General features: G+C 37.5%; 1 protein-coding gene and 1 pseudogene across 8 annotated transcripts in view; both read left to right on the forward strand.

Moving 5' to 3' along the window:
- LOC129050185 (fatty acid-binding protein 5-like) overlaps positions 1 to 21568 on the forward strand; it is a 46262-nt pseudogene extending 24694 nt beyond the window's left edge.
- Positions 1 to 21854, forward strand: part of AKAP13 (A-kinase anchoring protein 13) — a 355010-nt gene that overhangs the window by 33698 nt on the left and 299458 nt on the right. The window lies entirely within an intron of this gene.

Raw genomic sequence — 21854 nt, forward strand, 5'->3', positions numbered from 1 at the left:
TAATTGTGTGAAGGGTTTTTGAAAATGAAGGACAAACAAAATGAGAACTTATGAATAGTAAAAAAATTATAGAAGAGGAATAAGACCACCGTGCTTTCTTTTTTCCCTTCTGAGCTAGTCAATAGCTTTGTATTCCAATGATAATTAACGAGGTTTGTATACATACACAAAAATGAGGGGTAGTGAGATATAGATGATGATATAGAGAATGAAGATGGGGAAAAAAATCTTCTTGGTATTAATACATATGGTATAGGTACAGAGTGTTCCTTTATGTATATAATTTGAAAAGGGTGAGGGAGCTCCAAAATAAGATAAGCAAGTTGGTGGACTACCTGTTTTGTTAATTCTTATGTCAGAGTGCCTTCTCCTGGTGTGGATGCATTTCTAAGCTGAATGGTTAATTTGTTCTTGTTTCTTTTTCAAAGCCTCTTTGAGCAAATGACAAATTGAGATGTCCTAACTTTAAGGAGAGACCATTGACATTTGCCTGATGCCTTCCGTTGTCTTAGCCTTTGCATTGTATTAGAGAAGTATATGACTGGATGTGACTAAAATGGTCTGGGAGGAGGGTTAGTATTCTGTTTTCTAAAATGGATTCTGGGATTGTTATGTGCTTTAGGATGGGAGAAAATCACCTAAGTGTAACTTCAGAATGTGAGGAAGTGTGACCTGTCAACTGTTTTGGTTGGGTTTTCTGGTGTTGGAGTGGTTTGTTTCTTAAATTTTGCTCTCAGGTTTAGGGTGGTAGTGAAGTTACTCTGAAAATTCATAATTTTTCTGTAATTAGTAACAGCATCCCAGGAGTTTCAGAGGGAAATGCCTTTAAAAAAAAAATGAGATGTAACAGCACGCTGCCACGCCGACACAGACCCTGCTCTGCATGCCAGCCCGCCCGCACCCACCATGGCCACAGTTCAGCTGGGAGGAAGATGGCGCCTGGTGGACGGCAAAGGCTTTGATGAATACATGAAGGAGTAGGAGTGGGAATAGCTTTGCGAAAATGGGCACAATGGCCAAGCCAGATTGTATCATCACTTGTGATGGCAAAAACCTCACCATAGAAACTGAGAGCACTTTGAAAACAACACAGTTTTCTTGTACCCTGGGAGAGAAGTTTGAAGAAACCACAGCTGATGGCAGAAAAACTCAGACCGTCTGCAACTTTACAGATGGTGCATTGGTTCAGCATCAGGAGTGGGATGGGATGGAAAGCACAATAAGAAGAAAATTGAAAGATGGGAAATTAATGGTGGACTGTGTCATGAACAATGTCGCCTGTACTCGGATCTATGAAAAAGTAGAATAAAAATTCCATCATCACTTTGGACAGGAGTTAACTAAGAGAATGACCAAGCTCAGTTCAATGAGCAAATCTCCATACCATTTTTTTCTTTCTTTTTTTTTTTCATTACTGTGTTCAATTATCTTTATCCCAAACATTTTACATGCAGCTATTTCAAAGTGTCTTGGATTAATTAGGATCATCCCTTTGGTTAATAAATAAATGTGTTTGTGCTAATAAAAAAAAATGAGATGTGTATATTGATGATTATCTTCTAAAAAATAATGGAAGGTTTATGAGAGAGCTGGTGCACTTAAAGCCTGGTGGTTCAGTATGCATAACCTTTTGAGCTCAATTTTCATGGATCAAGGCAGATTTGTAAATAGAAGAATAATGAGTCAGTATGGTAAATGTCAATGGGAACATTCGAACGAAGTGAGATGGGAGCACAGAAGGATGGAGCAACTATATTTGCTTTGAGGAGTCGAGGAGGGAAGGACATTCTAAAATTTTGAGAGCATTAAAGAATAGGTTACTCTTTTATAATTGTAGAGTTTATTGTACTATGTATTTGCATAAATGGACACATAATATTTAGTTAAATACCTCTATTCATTGTGCAGTTTATGTTTAGCACTGTGCGAGGTTCTTGGGGAAGGAGTTAAAAAATAAATAAAAGATGTCCTATTTCAGTACTTTCTTGGGAGTGGGGCTACTATGTGAACAGCTTGAGTAACATTTTGTTCCAAGACTCAGTTGTGGGTAGCCGGGTACTGTGATGGACTGGTGCTTTTGTTAATTCTGGTTTTTTTCCTCCCTGCTGGTAAGCCACTTTAGAAATGATCAATTTCATTAATGTAAAGTCATATTTTATACCTCTATGCACTAATTCCCGTGGACATGACTGGTAGCTACAATAATTTTTGGGACTCCAGTGGTCAATGAGTATGTCTCAGGTACTTAATTTCTTCCATGGCTAACTAGTTTTTAGTGGGCAAAAGGAAATTCGAGAGAAGCTGCATAATTTGCTTTAACTTGCAGGGTATGTTAAATATTGAATCACATCTATTATGATTATGGAATTTTGGTGTGTGTTTGAATGTCAGAGATAGTGTTAAGGTCATTCTGCTGAAAACTGGCCCATTTGAAAACCAGTATGTTCACTCCATTCCCCTCTTCAGCAAGGCCATAGTTTCCCTATCATGGTTCATTTCTCCTTTTCCCTGCCCATTAAAAGGTAGCAAATTTTGGGGGTTCTTACACATTTGGGGTTCTTAAAATTATTCTGTAATGTGTAAGCTCGGCTGTCCACAAATGATTATTTATAGGATTGACATTTGTTACTTGGTGGAGTTTGATATATTAGAGTAATATAAATGTGTTATGCTTCAAAATGAAATACGGGATTTTTATTCACTAGTTTGTCTTTGTTTCATTCCTTTCCAAAAGAAAATTAATGCTTAACTTGAACAGCTGATTCTTTGCATTAAGTTTCCCTTAAAAGCTTGCTAGCATAGGAACAAAAGGTAACTTTTTTCTTTGCCTTTTATTGTTTTCTGATTGTTTGATATTAAGTTTTGGATTGATATTAGAAATATTAATAGTTTATCCTAGGCAGGAGCCAGCTTCCTTTAATATGTGCCAGATGAGCTTCCAGTAGTTTTTAGACTTTGAGATTTTAGAAACCACATTTTCAGGGATGGGTGACTTCACTGCTTTTTCTTTGTCTTAATTTAAAATTGGTATGTATGACCAAAGGAATCTTTCTGATATTCATTGGTCCTTTTTGGTAGAATCGAAATAGCCTATGAGCAATGGGCATTTCAGTTAGAAAATATTCGTTTATGTAAAAATTAACCAGAAATTACTGGAATGTAGTATTGGTCAAGGTTGTAGAGTCAAGTTAATCAGTATGATTAATGGGTATTAGGAATGGAAATGTTGCAATATAATAACAAGTCATGAATTGTTAAAAGAACAATCTGTTGTTAGCCCATTGATAAACTTTGTGAGATACTTATTTGAGAGCAAAGTTTGTAATCTTTCTTTTGCCGATTAAACATGACTGTCATTTTGCCATTTTCTGCTGTATTCCAACCATTATGTTCTAAGTGCTCATTTATCCTCACCAGGAGCCAGTGAAGAAGGTGACATTATTCTAGTTTTACAGATGGAGAAATGAAGCTCATGTATTAAGCAGCTGATCAGGCAGCACAAAACCAAGGAAGTTATTAGTACTGGTAATTGAACCTAGATTTGTCTGGCTCCAGTCCAGTACTGTCCAGTAGAAGTATAATATCAGCCACTAGGTAATTTAAAATTTCCTAGTTGCTACATTAAAGGAGAAGTTTATTTTAACATTTTAATTCAATATATAAAAGTTCATTTTAACATGTAATTATAAAATTGAGATATTTTACATTTTTACATTCTCTTTTTGTACCATCTTCATTATTTATTATTATTATTATTATTATTATTCTGAGATAGAGTCTGTCCCTGTTGCCCAGGCTGGAGTGCAGTGGCAGGATCATAGGTCACTGCAGTCTCAATCTCCTGGGCTCAAGGGACCCTCCTGCGTCAGCCTCCTGAGTAGCTGGGACTAGAGGCGTGCACCACCATACCTGTCTAATTATTTTATATTTTGTTTTGTAGAGACAGGATCTCACTTTGTTGCCCAGGCAGGTCTCTAACTCCTGGGCTCCAGACGATCTTCCCATCTTGGCCTCCCAAAGTGCTGGGATTATAGGTGTGAGCCACCATGCCTGGCCTTTTGTACCATTTTCAAAGTCAGTGTGTGTATCTTAGATGTATAGCACATCTCAGTTCAGGTTGGCCACATTTCTTCAAGTTGAAATGTGGCTAACCCAAATTGAGATGTGGCTAGTGGCTCTATATAGTGTAGCCCTGATGCCTGTGCAGTGGCCAGTACTATAAGCAGTAAAGAAACCAAGACTTCGGTTTTGCATGTTGTTGAATTATTTAACTTGTAGCATATAATTATAGCCACTAGTTCAATAAAATCAGTCATGACAAAAAGTGATAAAGTAGCCTTGTCATAATGCAAATATTTGGTTGTCTTTCCCATATTTAAAAATTTTACTTCTCTGAACAGGAGATGATGTAGGTTAAAATAAAATATTTAAGTAGTATTTAAAAGGCAAATAATTGCATTTAGTCTAGAGATAAGGAATGCAATCACATAGTTGTCATTAATAATAAAGACCACAAGTGGCTAAGACCACTTTAACCACAAAAAGGAGACAGTTGAAATATTGTACATGGGTTTAAGTATAGATAATTAAATTCAGCAGTCTGCTTATAGTACCTGCTGTGTGCTGGGCATTGTTTAGATGTTCAGGTATTAAAAAAAGAAATGGATTCTGTGCTCAAGGATGCCACCCTTAAGGGTTTAATTAGAACCATTATTTCCAGAACCATTAATTAGAACCACTATTTCCAGAAAAATTTGGTGGTGATAGGAAGAGTCTTTGTATATTTTTGGACATTCCACAGTGGACACTGTTTGCTTTAAGTATAATCTTTGTCTCATATCATCATAGGATTTGTAAAATTTTCAAATTTCTTTGCAAGTACTTTGCACACTTCTTTGTATGCATTAAAAGAATGCGTGGTTCTGAGAGATTTAATTATGGCAGCCTCAGGGCCACTTTATAAAATGCTGTCCTTTTGATACTCTGTGAGTTGCCATTATGTTGCCCCATTTCTATTCCTGGTAAAGACTCACTGATCATGCTGATGAACTTGATCTGCATTTTGGACTGAGCTTAGTCATACAAGTAACATGGCCCCTGATACATTTGTGTATCATTCTGGAAAACAATTGTATGTCACTATTGACCTGGATATTATTATGGATAGGATTGCTTAGTTGCAAGATAGATGAAAATATAGTTGCCTAATCATTTAAGAGTAAAAGAGTCTTGGTATTCTAGTTTTTGGGTTGAGGAGGGAGAGTAAAAAATTTTCCAAGTTTAGTGAGTTTTTTTTGTTGGGGGGTGGAGAGGGAATGTAGAGAGATGGTTAACCAGCATTTGTGTCTCATTTCAAAATAATGACAGCTTTTTTTTAAAAAGCTTGAAAGATAGTATATGCCTTTTGTCAGTAGTAATCAACATATATATGTCATCTATTCTGTTGATAAGTGTGAATATCTAAGGATAAGTAGGGCACAGAGAAGGGAAATTGTGTACCTCATATTCTCTATAAGGCTGTAAAGAGTGAAGAGGATGAGAGAAAGAAGGCACACCTTTCGTATTCATCTGTCATTTCTAGAAGGCTTAAGTGTCTGAATCTGACTCGTTTTTTTTTAATCTGACTCTTGAAACAGTGTTCTGATAGAGCAGCGATGGCTTCAAGTCGTAGACTGTTGTCACTTCGTTTGTCTGCTGAGCTGCAAAACAGCTTCTTGGGATATCTGGCCCATGACTTTGGATAGGATTGATGGCTTCCCTAGTCCAGTCTGTTCATTCATCTTTGGAGTTGATTTCTTACCTTTCCTGCTAGAAAAGAATGGATGCAGGGTATGGTATTATTCTGATTATCTTTTTATTCAATATGAAGCAATCAGTTGACCATACCATGAGATAGAAAAGACAAATACTCATTGAAAGTTGGTACTTAAAACTCTTACCCTAATTGGGATTAGGAGGAGGAGTACTTTATTTCACCAGAGAATAATGCCAGAAATTTTTGCTAAGGGTAAAAGTGTGGGGACCATTTTCGAAGGAGGTCAAGAGCTAGCTATTTTATGTAAGGGAAATTACCTGAATGGGGTGGAGTTATAGGGAAAGGAAGCTGAAATATTGAAAGAGAATTTCCCCCAACATTTTCTTAAATGTGGGCTATTACTTTTTTATTGGAAAAAATTTAAAAGGACTACATTAAAAATGAGAATACTTAACAGGCTGAAGTAGGAGGATTGCTTAAGTCCAGGAGTTTGAGGCCAGACTGGGCAACATGGCAAGACCGTGTCTCTCTAAAAAAAAAAATTGGAATTCTGCATTTTAAGGAGTGTGGTTCATTCCTAGTTATAGATTAGGACAGTTGAATTATGTGGAGGTCTGAGAACTATTTCCAATATATAGACTTTATTAAACAAAGGTACAGGTGGATGATGACTTAGAAATGCAGGCTGTGATTTTGTTTCATGCCTAGTTTCTCAAGTTTTAGAAAATGGTGACAGTCTCAGAGAAAACAAGCAACTATTTTGTGAAATCTCCAGGTGTCAAAACAGTCCAAGGCACATATAATTAGAATAAATTAAGGGAGAATGTTGCTTTAGAGTTGTTGTGGTGTACTAGTCATTCTTAAAGGGTGAGCAAGGCAGAAACTAAAAATAGATGGAAGCTTATCTGCACATTTGAACTTGTGGAACAGCTGGAGTGGGTCTCTTACTCGCTTACCCCTCCTAACTGAATAATTCTCCCTCTCTGGTTGTTTGCTGTGTTGAGAAAGTCTTCACTGGCTCTCATGGCGTTTTTGAGAAAGATATTAAAGGGGCTTGAATTAGAGCACAGGAAGTGGAATAAATGGCAGGAAACATTTGATCATTTCTGGCACTGTCAGAATGAAAGCCCAATATTTGATTTGAGAGGTTGCAGGACAGTAGCAAATGTTTTGATGGGTGTGTGTGTGTGTGTGTGTGTGTGTGTGTGTGTGTGTGTGTGAGGTTGCAGGACAGTAGCAAATGTTTTGATGGGTGTGTGTGTGTGTGTGTGTGTGTGTGTGTGAGGTTGCAGGACAGTAGCAAATGTTTTGATGGGTGTGTGTGTGTGTGTGTGTGTGTGTGTGTGTGTGTGTATGTACACGCACGCCTGTGTATACTCTCAACTTTGTATCTTTTTTTTTCTTTGCCCTTCTCTCTAATATTCACTCTTGTCTAGATTTTCGTAATATAATTGGAAGAAGCAAAGGCCCTTCCTCCTCTGTTAATGAGTTACAACCTTTCACAGGTCCAAGAAAAGCGACAGAAGGGACTTTCTACTTTGTAGGCTTATTATTGTTTTTCATTTTCTACTAAAAGTTTATTTTCCCATGTGCTGTTTATCGGTGTGTATGCATTGTTAACTGCATTTCCACCATGTTGCATAAGGAACATTTGCAGTTTGGTTTATAATGTCACCATTCGTGCTCCATAAGGGAGGTCTCTGCTCTATCTCTCGTATATCCAGTACCTAAAACTCACTGCCTGGCACTTAAGTGGTGCTCCAGTATATGTCAGCATTCCAAAGGTCTTTGTTACTGTAAATAGAGCATTGATGTGAATAGTACAGAGGATGGTGGGTTCTATCATGATCTCTCTTCGCAGGGATTTATCCAGAGTCATTTGAATAATTACCATGTACCAACTAGTATGTCTGGTCCTGGGTACGTACATATTTAGGACCTTTAGAGAGCTTATATGTTGGTAGGAGAGGACACACTAGGAAACCAACAATTACAGTATGGAGGTGCTGTTAAGAGATTTGAGGTGTGCATTAGAGAGCAGAGAGGAAGGCTACCTGACCCAGTTTAGAGTGAGTTGAGAGAATTAGGGGATTGTTTCATGAAGGAGATGATGGTTACATGATCATGTTCTGTAAGATGAGGAAGAGTTAGCAGGGGAAAGGGGAGGAAAGGCTTGGAATTAAGGTAGGAAAGGCTTGGAGCCCTGAGCAAACTTTGTCCTTATGATTGGGGAAGTACTCTCTTCAGTTTTCAAGTTATGCACCATTTTGACTAATCTTTAAGGAAGTAATGTAATTAGTTAGTTTGGACTTAACTCATCTCATAATTTGAACAGAGGTTTTTTGTTTTGTTTTAATAATGGAGCAGTTTAAGAAAGAACTTACCTTGTTTACCCTACCCTAATCAAACCAAACCAAATGAGGTGTTGCATCCTTCTCTGTGCATACCTGCATATGATTCTAAATTAGGAAAGAAAAACCGACCCAACTCTCTTGTGAATAGGAGTTGCTGTTAGTGTACAATTTCTTATTTTGGCAGCAAACCCATCTCAGCAGTGCAGATGTTCTGCGGTAAAATAGGTGACTTATTAATATGATATTTTCTGGTTGTGAAGAACAGTTGCATGGCTAGTATAGAAGTGACCTATTTGAATATAGTACAATATTAATCTGCAGGCATGCTTCAGAGATATTGTGGGTTCGGTTTCAGACTACTGGAATAAAGTGAACATTGCAATGAAGCAAGTCACACAATGTTTTTTGTTTCCCAGTGCATATAAGTTTTGTTTATACTATGCTGTAGTCTAGTGTGTGATAGCATTGCATCTAAAAATGTACATCCCTTAATTGAAAAATATTGCTAAAAAATGCTAACAATCATGCGAACCTTCAACAAGTCATAATCTTTTTTGCTGGCTGGTCTTGCCTTGATGTGGATGGCTGCTGACTGATCAGGTGGTGGTTGCTGAAGATTGGAACAGCTTAGGCAATTTCTTAAAATAAGACAACAGTGAAGTTTGCTGCATTGATTGACTCTTCCTTGACAAAAGATTTCTCTGTAACATGTGATGCTGTTGGATAGCATTTTGCCCACGGTAGAAACTCATTTCAAAGTTGGAGTCACTCCTCTCCAACCCTGCTGCTAGTTGATCAACTAAGTTTATGTAATACTCTAAATCCTTTGTTGTCATTTCAGCAGTTCACAGCATCTGCATCAAGAGTAGATTCCATGTCTAGAAACCACTTTCTTTGTTCATTCCATAAGAAGCAACCTGCCATCTGTTCACGTTTTATCATGAGATTGCAGGAATTCAGTCATATGTTCAGGCTCCATTTCCAATTCTAATTCTTTTGCTGTTTCCACCACATGTCCAGTGACTTCCTCCATTGAAGTCTGGAACCCCTCCAAGTCATCCTTCAGGGCTGGAATCAACGTCTTCCAAAACTCCTGTTAATGTTGATATTTTGATGTTCTCCCATGAATTGTGAATGTTCTTAATGGCATCTAGAATGGTGAATCCTTTGCAGAAGGTTTTCAATTGGCTTTGCCCGGATTCATCAGAGGATGAATGGCAGGTCTAGGATTATGAAATTAGTTTCTTAAATCATAAGACTTGAAAGCCAAACTTACTTCTGGATCAGTGGGCTGAAGAAAGCAAGTGTGTTAGCAGGCATGAAAACAACATTAACTTCCTTGTTCATCTCTGTCATAGCTCTTGGGTGATCCAGGTGCATTGTCAGTGAGCAGGATTCCTTTTTTTCTGGGCAGTAGGTCACAACAGTGACCTCAAAATATTTATTAAACCATGCTATAAACAGATATTCTGTCCAGGCTTTGTTCTAGTTATGGAAACACAGAGTAGACTTAGCATAATTCTTATGGGCTCTAGAATTTTTTGAATGGTAAATGAGCATTGGCTTCAACTTAAAGTCATCAGCTGCATTAGCTCTAACAAGAGAGTCAGCTTGTCCTTTGAGGTTTTGAAGCCAGGCATTGACTTTCCCTCTCTAGCTGTGGAAATCCTAGATGGTGTCTTCTTCCAGTATAAGGCTGTTTTGTCTACATTGAAAATCTTTTGTTTAGTGTAGCTACTTTCATCATTTGTCTAGATTATCTGGATAACTTGCTGCAGCTTCTATGTCAGCACTTGCTGTTTGGTAGTGCACTTTTATGTTTTGGAGATAGCTTCTTGTCCTTAAACCTCATGAACCAGGCTCTGCTAGCTTGCTAGCTTTTCTTCTGCAGCTTCTTCACCTGTTCGCCTTCATAGAACTGAAGAGATTATTTAGGGCCTTGCTCCGGATTGGCCTTTGGTTTAAGGGAATGTTGTGGCTGGCTTGATCTTCTATCCAGATCACTCAAGCTTTCATATTGTTAATTTGTTAATAGTAATAAGGCTATTGTGCTTTCTTATTATTTATGTGCTCACTGGAATAACACTTTTAATTTCCTGCAAGAACTTTTCCTTTGCATTCACAACTTGGCTGTTTGTTGCAAGAGGCCTAGCTTTCTGCCTGTCTCAGCTTTTGACATGCCTTCCTTGCTAAGCTTAATTATTTCTAGCTTTTGAGTTAAAGTGAGAGATGTGTGATTCTTCCTTTCACTTGAACACTTAGAAGCCATCGTGGGGTTATTCACTGGTCTCATTTCAATATTACTATGTCTTAGGGAATAGGGAGACTCAAGAAGAGGGAGAGAGATGGGGAAGCAGCAAGTTGGTGGAGCAGTTAGAGCATACACAACATTTATTTAGTTTGCTGTCTTCTGTGGGCACAGTTGGTGGTGCCCTAAAACAATTACAATAGTAACATAAAAAACATAAAAGATCAATGATCACAGATTACCATAACAGATATAATAATGAAGATGTTTGAAATATTGTGAGCATTACCAAAATGTGACACAGAGGCATGAAGTGAGCCACATGTGTTTTGGAAAAATGGTGCTGATAGACTTGCTTGATGTAGGGTTGCCACAAACCTTCAATTTGTTAAAAATCTATATCTTCGAAGTGTAATAAAGTGAAATGCATTAAAATGAGATTTGCCTATATTCAGGTTTATTATTTTTATTGAGATTACCTTTTTGTTATGTATAAAAAGCCTGGTTATAAATTACAGTTTTCTAGGTGTGTTTATATAAGATAAAACCTTTTGGTTCTTGGAAAACAGTTTTGGGAATGTCAAACTAATTTTTCATTTTAGGATTCCTCTAAGAACTTACACTAGAGGCCAGTCCTGGTGGCTCAACACCTGTAATCCCAGCACTTTGGGAGGCCGAAGTGGGCAGATCACTTGAGATCAGGAGTTCAAGACTAGCCTGGCCAACATGGTGAAACCGCTTCTCTACCAAAAATATAAAAAATCAGCTGGTGTGGTGGCACACGCCTGTAATCCCATCTACTTGGGAGGCTGAGGCAGGAGAATCACTTGAACCCAGAAGGTGGAGGTTGCAGTGAGTTGAGATTGTGCCACTGCACTCCAGCCTGGGCGACAGAGTGAGACTCTGTCTCAAAAAAAAAAAAAAAAAAAGCTTACCTCAGATAGGACTTAATTATCCTCTTTCCATTACGGTGGGAATTAGGGTAAGACTTTTGAAAGTACTGTTATTAATTGGTGGGGTAGATAAGTTTTCTTGAGCAGATGAGGTTTTTGGTTTTTAAAAATAGCCCAAAAGATACTCAGAAACAAGATTGGTTTAAAAAAAAAGACTCATTATCAGATTGCGAAGTATTTGTTTTATGTGAAGAGAGAAAATAAGAGACATCTATAAAGTAATACCTTTCTAATGCTATTTTTGAAGATTCTTGTGAAAAAGAAGCTCCAAAAATACTTGAGCAATGGCAGTATTGGTGAAGGACTAATTCATCCAGACGAACTTTGCATAGGATAATCCTCGGTTCATTCTATAATATCCAGTTTTGGCTCTTAATCAGGATTCATGTTATGGAAATCTTCTTTAAAATATTTTATATTGGTTTAGTCATTAATACTAATGGGTCCCTCACTTAGCCTAAATGTAAGGTGTCACTGTATTACAAGACCTTGAATTAATAAGCCAAGTGCTAATTAGGAAAGTTGACAAGCAGTGTTCAGCCACTGGGGCAAGAACTCAGTCATCTCCCATTGTGTGCCAGTGAGCCTTTACTGTTTAGTGGGCTCTGTGATTACTGTCTAGGATAATCTAAAACAAAAATAGGTAGAAATCTAAGAGAATGAGTTTGTGTGTATGCAAATTCACCTGAATATTGAGGTAACACAGGCTGTGGATAAATTTTTGTTTTTTGTGTTTTTTTTGGTTATAACTGACACAATTGCGCATATTTAAAGTGTATTTTCACATGTAGTCTTATAAAGAAAAGCAAATGATCATAAAAATGTAAATGAGAGAAAATATTCTTAGTTCTCAGTGTCATTCAGGAAAAACTTGTTGGAAGATGGTATGTGATAGTTGTTGAGGTTTATTTGTCTAGCACAGTTTCTACTCAGTTACTTTGTCATTTAAGATCCTAAGTAGAGAGAGATTCTAGCCACTACCCTATCTCTGTCTGCAGTGTTTTTTAAAAGACAGTGCAGTGCAATGTATTTTCTGATGATATCCTTTCTTTCATAAACATCTCTAAAGAATTATTTCTGTGTAATTCTTGTAGCCATCATTGGTATATAGTTGTGTTGACTAGAGATTTTAAGTTGTACGTGTCTGAAGTACGGTTTCCGCACAACCTCCTTAGTATTGTTTTCTGGTTTATAAGAATTGAAACCTTGTTCTTAATTTGTCCAGGTCTTCTGTCTGTATTCTGCTTTCATGGGAATAAACAACACTAGTTACTAGAAATTTTGAGATTTTTTTTTCTCCTTCCTTCTCCTAGTACACGATGTTTTGAGAGGCCTGTGTTATCCTAAATGCTTGATGGAGCACTTTTATGATGGGAGTATGAGTGGTATGCAAGTCTATCGACTCCTCTAGGCAAGTTTGTAGTTGTGTGTGTGTGTGCGCACACACACGCTTTAAAAGTAAAATGTTAACCATGTATGTTTGGTAAATGCTAGACTGTAGTTTTAAAACTGGAAGAAACCATTGAAATTATCTTGTCAAATTTGTTCATTTTATTGATGAGGAATTTGAGGGCCAAAGAGGCAACTCTGATAAGGCCAATTATAGAATTAATTCTAAGGACCTGCATTTGGGTCTAGAAAACCAGTTATGGAAATATAGATGAAGGAAGTCTTGGTTTAAGTGGAGCATTTAGTTGACCATAATAAGCTTATGTTAGTCATAAGTGACATGGCTGTCAGAGTTGCTAAGTTGATCTTGAATTACAATAATAAAAGTATGTCAAAACAAGGAGAAAGAGGTGACCTGTTAGAGAAGGCAACAACAGCAGAATATTTGAAGTATCAAATGTGTTTAGTCCTGGATCGCCAGTTTTCAGAGGAACATTGACGAACTGGAGCTTACTATCCAACTTACACTCCTGAGAACTATTTAAAACCAGAATCCCCCACCAGGTTCTCCAGGTGCTCACTATATCTGACTTCAAGTGTTCTTCCTGGCCACATGAACAAGTCTGGTTTTTTGCCTGTTTTTCTTAATGTAATTCTCTTGCTTTTCCTTCTGTATAAAGATCACAGTGACACCTTTACTTTCCTAGGCATGATCAGGCCATGGTACCTTTATTGATTGATTGATTGAGACAGAGTTTTGCTCTTGTTGCCCAGGCTGGAGTGCAATGGTGTGATCTTGGCTCACCGCAACCTCCGCCTCCTGGGTTCAAGTGATTCTCCTGCCTCAGCCTCCTGAGCAGCTGGGATTACAGGCATGCGCCACCACACCTGGCTAATTTTGTATTTTTAATAGAGACGGGGTTTCTCCATGTTGGTCAGGCTGGTCTCAAACCGTCCACCTTAGGTGATCTGCCTGCCTCGGCCTCCCAAAGTGCTGGGATTACAGGCGTGAGCCACCTCGCCTGACTTTACCCTTACTTAAAGCTGTGAAGGCTGGAAGCTGTTTCCCAGACTTCTTGTAAAGTTTGGCCCCAAGCCTCAGAATGCGTTTTCTCCTTGTTTTTCAAAGTGGCTGGGGGGTTTAAATGAACATTTGTGGGTTTGTACCCATGCTACTGATGTCTTGTTTCTAACAAGGACATACAAAATTTCTTGGCCTTGCACTCACTTTTGGCTTTCTGGTGATCTTGCATATCAGAGATGGTAGCTGTCGGTAGTACTATGGGTTGTCTACCGGAAAAACAAAAACACCCCTGAGAAAGCACACAGTTAAAAATGGTATTAGAATGACCGTCCAATACTTTTCTACCAGATAATCATTATTTTCATTATCATACCTTCTGAGTTTCCACCTGGAGAGGAAGGGAACTAATCTTTATTGAACACTTAGGATGTGCCAGACAATGAACAAGTGCTTTACAATGTAGATTTTGTTTTTCCTTACCTTATAGTGGTGTTCTTACCCCACTTACAGATGAAGAAACTGTGGTACATGCATAAAGTAATGTTACATAGCTAGTGAAGCTGGAATTTGAATTCAGAATCTTGACTGAAAAGATCTTGTTTGACTTTTATGACCACAAAAGACAAATGATATTACTCTCTTACTTAGAATGGCCTAAGTCCTACCATTTTTCTACCTAATTATTTACTTTTACACCTCTTGGGCCCCCTATCTGTTTTCCCTAGCATATTTTCTTGAGTTCTTAATTATCTTGAGTTCCTAATTTGGAATCATGTATTACTTCTGGCAGTTTTCCCAGATAATCTCCTTTCATTTCTCTCGTGCAAGACTAATGGGCCATCTGGGAGGTGTTTTTCAGGGTAGGGAAGAGTCAGAGGCCTGACTACCTCTGTGCAGCAAGGGAAGTAATTCCCTAAACTATTTCTTAAAATTCTGTCTTGATTGGACTAATTTTCTGTATTAGTTGAATATCTACTATAGTACTCTTTGTTGAAATGATTTGGTCCTAGGTGCCTAAGAAAATAGTAACCTCCCTCTGGCCTTCAGGAAATTTAGGATTCGGTTTGGGAGTTAAAGTGTGCACATAATTGGTGAGTATGATAAGTGCCACAAGGCCATAGATCGATCAACCAGCCAACCAACCAGCCAACCAAAAACCAAACCATTGGCTGTTCAGAGTAGGGAAGAGAGCACAAATCTGCATAGTTATAACAGGGAGGCTATTCTCAGTCCTGGCTCTGGATGAGAATATCCTGGAGAGATTTTAATTCAGTAGGTCTAGGGTGGCACAGGAATCTGTGATGCTGATATGCACTGGGATTTATGCTATCAAGGATAATCTTTTATTTCTTTAGTTCTCCAAAGCATGTTTGTTTTTATCTTTTGAATATTCCCTTGCATTTTCCCCTGCACTTTACTCTGAAGTGGGAATAATGGAACTTGGGTGCCTGTTGGCTCATTCACCATGTTGAGTTAGTAGATCTGTGAACGAGATCTGTAATGGATTTAGGCAGAATGTCCAATGTGGAAGTAAATTCAGTCTGTCTTGGAATTAATTGTAGAATCTAGTAAAGTAGGCTTCATTTATTTGCATATCTTTTGGACTAAACTTTTGTATTTAATAGAATGCCTCGTCATATTCTGTAAAGTCTCATTAATATGGACCTGCAATTTAAATCTGCATTTTGGAGGCACACTGGGGTAAAGTTTATCCTTAATAAGGACACTGTTGTTTACTGTAATGGGCTAATTACATGTCTTAATCGTTGTAGCAGGTTGAATACAACCTCTTCTTGGCAGTGTTTTACTGGCTCCTACTTTCAAGTTATTATGCGCCTTATAGTAGTAAAAATTTAGTTAGTTAATTTGTCTCTCCTAAGCAGTTAGAAATTAGTTGAAGTTGTAAATGCTGTTAGCTGAATAGAAATAAGCTGACACTTTCTCTTCAATTGTAGAGAGAGATTATGTGACTTAATCTTTCCCATCAGGGGGATGTGAGTGATTGGAATGCTAGTGGCTGACAGTGGGTTTGTTTCTTAAAGGCTATATGTTGTACTTCACTGAACCACCTGTACAGCTAAGCTGTCTTGAAGTTCTAGTCATTTCTCCTCTTGTGGTTGGAGTGATACTGTGGGTCTTGGTAACGTTTCTGCCTTTTGTTCTGTTTTAACATGTCAGACAGTTACTCTTTGGCCTTCTTCATTGTTATCCTAATCATTATGTATAACAACTAGCATTTGAATACCTACCATATACGGGGCGTCATGCTTGCTGGCCTTATGTACATTGGCCTAATATTTATAATACCTGTGTGAGTAGTGCTGTTGTTATCCACATTTTGCAGGTGAAAAAGCAAGGCTTTGAGGGTTTAAATACTTGCACTAGGTCAAAGAGCTAACAAATGAAAAGATCCCACATTCAGATCCACACATGCTTTTAGAACCTGTGTTTTTAGCTTTTATCTGTTGCCCCAGGACCAGGCCAGATCATCATCATCACTTTTCTCTTTTCCTTATCAAGTTGGTAAGCAGCTATTGGTTCTTCTGGTGATACTGAGAGATAAAGGTCATAGTTAGTGAATAATCAGTTAGCATTTTAAAAATAATTGCTGCTGCATTGTGATTCCAGAGAACGGAATAACCATAAATGTATTACTTCTCAGACATTCACAGTGATGGTGTAGAGGCTCATGCTCACTCTAGGGCAAGCAACATTATAACATTGTTTAGAAGCCTGATTTGCTATAAATTGAGGAACAAGGTGTATCAGGAAAATCTAAAATATCCCTTTGTTTATCCCAATACAGTGATTATGAACTTGAGGCTGGGAGCTGAACTCTTATACCTTAGCTCTTCCAGCTCTGTAACTCTAGGCAAATTACTTATGCTCCCCACACCTCAGTTTTCTCATGTGTAAAACAAGGATAGTGCTAGTACATTCTTTAAAGAGATTTTATAAGGATGAATTAAGACAATGTGAAGAACTTAGCAGAGTGTCTTATATATACCAAGCTTCAAATATTGCTTTACTATCTTGAGTTAATAGGATAATCAAAGAGGTATTAAATCGAGAGTGGATATAAAAGCTTTGAGGTGGAGGGAGTGGTCAGGTGATGAGGTGCTGGTTACCTTGCCCCTTAGTGTTTAGCTGACTTGTGTTGGTGGTCCTAAAGTCAACTCTTTCCAGCTTTTAGGTAGTAACTTCAAGATGTATGTAAAAATCCTAAATTCTGAAATATTTTAAAACATTTTAAAGTGGTTTACATTTTACAATATTCTTGCTTGTAGGCAATATGAAACTCAATTAGATGGTAAAAAAATGATTACCAGATTCTTTAGCAGATCAACTCTATGTTATAATCTGAAAGAGTTGTGTGCTTACGTGTTTTTATTTATTTGGAGAGGTTCAGGCAAAAGAAATGTCAACAGTGGTACAGTTACGGATCCAAATGAAGAATTGCTATAGTTGTGCAGATCTGGGATTTGGTGTATGAAAAAGATGCCTAAATTTCATTGAGAGGCTGTTTAGATGAGAGGCACTTTCCAACACTGGGATTCTACTTTTTTGAGTGTTGAATGTTACATACCAGATTAGTTCTCATTTCTTTTTTTTTTTTTTTAGAAGAATACGTATTTTAGTCTAAGAACAATGGAAAATAGCTTTCTGTTTTAGCCATTTCAACTCAATTCTAACCTCATTCCTAACTTAGCCTAACTCTATAGTTTATTTTGGCTGCAAAATCCTGCCCACTTTATCTTCTATAAAAATGTATTTTTCCTTCAATGTGGGGAAAAATGAAAGCTAACATATTTATTTTGGATTATCTTTTTACCCCATTATTTTCCTAACCTTGAGCTCTGTTCATGCCTCTGCAAGTCTTAAAAAAGAAAAGTTGATTCAGTTTGAGGATAGCTGAAACATTTTTTATGCAGAAAGTGGTTTGTAAAATACGGGAGAATTCTACTGAATTCCCTCTTAGGGCATCATTCAGTAGTAGCTTACTGGTGATAAAGATTACTATTGATGTCTTTACTATTCTGGGAAAGTTTTAAAGTTTACACGGAGAATGTTAGAATTCAGTATATAAACCAGGGAAAACTTTACTTTATTATCTGAAAAAGACCTAAGTGGATATAAGGCCTCATTATACCACTCAATTTTCATTCAGTTCGCAGAATTGACTTTTATGAAGCTAATATAATACAAGGTGAAAAAAATGATCCATGATCCTGGCGGTGTTGCTATGGTCTAATTTCCATCACTTTGTGAGTCATATTACTACAAAAGGGCAGAAAACACTGGGGGAGGCTCTTAGCAGATTTCTAACTACTTTGTTTACTTTGGTTGATAGGGAGTTTGCTGTCATATTTTTGAAAGGTGGTGGTGGTGGGATTGTCTGCTATCTCCTTTCTCTGCCACCTCCCAAGTATATAGGTGATGGTTACAATTTGGAAAATATAGAAAGAGAAAAAAATATATACCCCATTATCTTGAGATACTTAACATTTTAGTTTTCTTCTTGCTTTTTTCTCTTTCTTACATGGTTTTAAAAATAGTTTTTAAAATATTAAATCATATACCATTATTTTCTCCTTTTTTTCCCCGTTTAACACTGTGTTCCCCTTCTGTACAGTTTTTTTTTTTTTTTTTTGGAGTTCTATTTTAAGGGATAGCATAATTTTGTTCTTTGGAGCTATCCCATTTAACCGGTTCTCTGTTGTTAGACAGCAACGTCCCCCCTCCAAAACAACTTTTCCTCTCAATTCCAACATTATTTCCTTATGATAAAGTAAAATTACTGGATTAAAGTTTGAACGTTTTCAAGTATCTTCATATAGAAATGTGTTAAATTTTATCCAAAATGCTTGTGACCACTTCTTATTTCATTCCCATCATCTAAGAATGGGAGCACTTGTTTCTCCATGTCTTTGTCGGTAGTGGGCATTTTCGCTTTCCTACACTTTTTCTTCGATTTCTAGGTGGAAGATGATACCACCCCACATTCAATGATACTTAGAAATGCTGTGAATGCCTAGTCAGTCCACAAACTCCTTAGCCTTTGTTTTTGGTTTAAACCCAGTTCTGGGGACTTCCTGATCATCCCTTCTTGGTATTAGCTAAGCTTCCTAAACACATGGATGTTTGTGTAAGATTAGTATGGTTTCATTAAAACCAGGTTGTCAGCCAGATGTGGTGGCTCACGCCTGTAATCACAGCACTTTGGGAGGTTGAAGCGGGTGGATCACCGAGATCAGCCTGACCAACATGGTGAAAACCCTCTCTACTAAAAATATAAAAATTAGTTGGGCATGGTGGTGCGTGCCTGTAATTCCAGCTACTCGGGAGGCTGAGGCAGGAGAATCACTTGAACCCGGGAGGTGGAGGTCACGGTGACCCGAAATTGTGCCACTGCACTCCAGCCTGGGTGACAGAGCGAGACTCCGTCTCAAAAAAAAATAAAAAAAAATAAAAAATAATAAAAAATAAACCAGGTTGTCACTGAAAAGTTAAGGAAGCATTTGGAAATTACTGTAAAGGAAAAAGAACACCTAACAAAGCTTTCAGTGTTGGCAGTGTTCTGTGCCCACCCTTTATATATTTAGCAATTACTTTAGCTGAACCAGTTTGTTCATCTAGAAGAACCAGTCAGAATGTCTCTGCCCTTCCCTTCCTCTAAGCACACACAATGGTCATCTCCTCCCTTTGCCTTTTCTTTTGACCATGACTAGCAGGTCCTCAGCTAGCTTACTTGTTATAGACTTGTTGACACAACTTTATAGCTCTGTTTCTATCAGGCATATTTCTGTTTTATAGATGAAAACTTTTTCTTAATTTAAATTTCCCTTTTCCTGGAATTTATTCATGTGTTCTGAAATGCTGCTGTTATTGTAACTTACTGTGTTGTAAATTCATGGATTTTATCTGGGAGGATCTTGACTTTGATACTGAAAAGCTGATGCAAAATCTTAAACAGGCAGATAAAAAAGAGCTTGTCAAATAGATAAAGGAGCTTTCTTCTTTCTATATTAATCAGTAAAAAATGTTCTGTCTAGGATTTGCCTAGGTGACTCTTTTCAAAATCAGTTTTCACCTGAGGTCATTCAGGTACCTAAAAGGGAGGGGAGTATCTAAACAGTGACAAAGCTGTCAACAGGGCATTGCATCAAGTTCTCTTACACACTTTCCTTTTTGCTATCAAAGCTGCTTTCTCAGAGCCATCCAGTTACTAGTTACTCTTGTCATATATGCAGTTTGAAGAAGTTTACTTTTGCCTCTTTTTTCTCGCCTCTACCAAGGTAATGATGACCATTTAGAAGCCAAGGATTAATTTTGGGAATGGCTTAGTGTGGTGGAAATTTAAAAAAAAAAATCTGCAGTGGCTTAAATAATGCAAGTAGATTTCACTGTAGGGACTGATATAGCAGTTATAAGAGCCCACAGTTTGAAAGCAAGAGAAACTCCAGAAAAACAAAACAAAACAAACTGGTGTCATTGCTGTCATTCTAAGCTTTACACATTTCTGTTCACTTGAGGTCTTTTGTGTGATTATGTTTTCACATGTGTAGAAACCTAGGAGTGGAATTGCTGGGTAACACTTTTCCAAAGTGGCTATACATTTTATAGTTCCTCCAGCAATATATGAGGGCTTCAGTTTTCCACACATTTTGCCAATACTTGGTATTTTTAATCTTTTTTTTAATGGCCGTTCTGGTGGGTGTGTATTGATAATGACCAATAATGTTAAGCTTTTTTTTTTACTGTTCATATTTGCCATTTGTTTATTTTCTTTGGTCAAGTGTCTGTTCAAACCTTTTGCCTGTTAAAAAAATTTACTGTTTTTGTATTGAGTTATAAGAGTTCTTTATATATCCTGCATATAGGCCCTTTATTAGTTTATATAATTTGCAAATATTTTTTCCTAGTCTGTGACGTGTCTTATCTTTTAATTTTCTTGATGGTGTCTTTTGAAGAGGAAAAGTTTTTAATTTTGATGAAATCTAGTGTATCATGTTTTCTTTTATAGATCATACATTTGTTGTCATATGTCTAAGGGATCTTTGCCTTAGCCAAGATCACAAAGATTTTCTCTTATGTTTTCTTCTAGATGTTTTATAGTTTATTTTGTATGTTTGTATCTGTGATCCCTATTTGGGTTTATTTTTGTGTATGGTGTAAGCTAGGGTGTAAGTTCATTTTTTGCATGTGGATATTTGCTTGTTCTGGTGCCATTTATTGATAAGTCTCTTAAAAGTTTTTTTTTTCTGTTAAACTGTATTACTGCCTCTCAGTCTTACATATGCTGTGAACACAGGCCTTCATTTTCTGACTGAATTGGGAGAAGAGGGAGGAAAGGAGTTTGTCTTGGGTCTTGGCCTTATTGTAGGGAGCTTTTGTATCATAGTTCACTTTGCTTGATTCTGCCCTTTAAGAAGATATTCACAGTCTTTGTGAACAACGAATAGAGTTCTGGTCAGTTTGGCTTTAGTTAAGAAGATGACTCTGTTATCCTCTCCCTAGGGATGATTATGAAATCTTATTTTACACAGTTAGGGCTGGGTAAGCCTAGGATAGTACAAGCTATCGGACAGAACATTTGTTAAAAATATTTTTAGGCTGGGCGCGGTGGCTCACGCCTGTAATCCCAGCACTTTGGGAGGCTGAGGTGGGCGGATCACGAGGTCAGGAGTTCGAGACCAGCCTGGCCAACATGGTGAAACCCCATCTCTACTAAAAATACAAAAATTAGCTGGGCACGGTGGCAGGTGCCTGTAATCCCAGCTACTCAGGAGGCTGAGGCAGGAGAATTGCTTGAACCCAGGAGGCGGAGGTTGCAGTGAGCCGAGATCGTGCCACTGCACTCCAGCCTGGGTGATAGAGCAAGATTCTGTCTCAAAAAAAAAAAAAAAAAAAAAATATATATATATATATATATTTCTAGCATGAGAATGATGAAACTCTTCTTAAAACATTTTATTTTCTTTTTCCAAATAGTTGTTTCTAACTATAAAAGTAAAACATGTTTATTACAGAAACGTTTGGAAATTACCACAAGTATGAAGAAAAAACTTTCTTCCCCTGTCATTGCCATCCTGATTTTGGCTCAGCAACACTTTTAATTTTGTGCGATTGA

Source organism: Pongo abelii, chromosome 16, assembly GCF_028885655.2.
Source record: "Pongo abelii isolate AG06213 chromosome 16, NHGRI_mPonAbe1-v2.0_pri, whole genome shotgun sequence".
Classification (NCBI taxonomy): Eukaryota; Metazoa; Chordata; class Mammalia; order Primates; family Hominidae; genus Pongo; species Pongo abelii.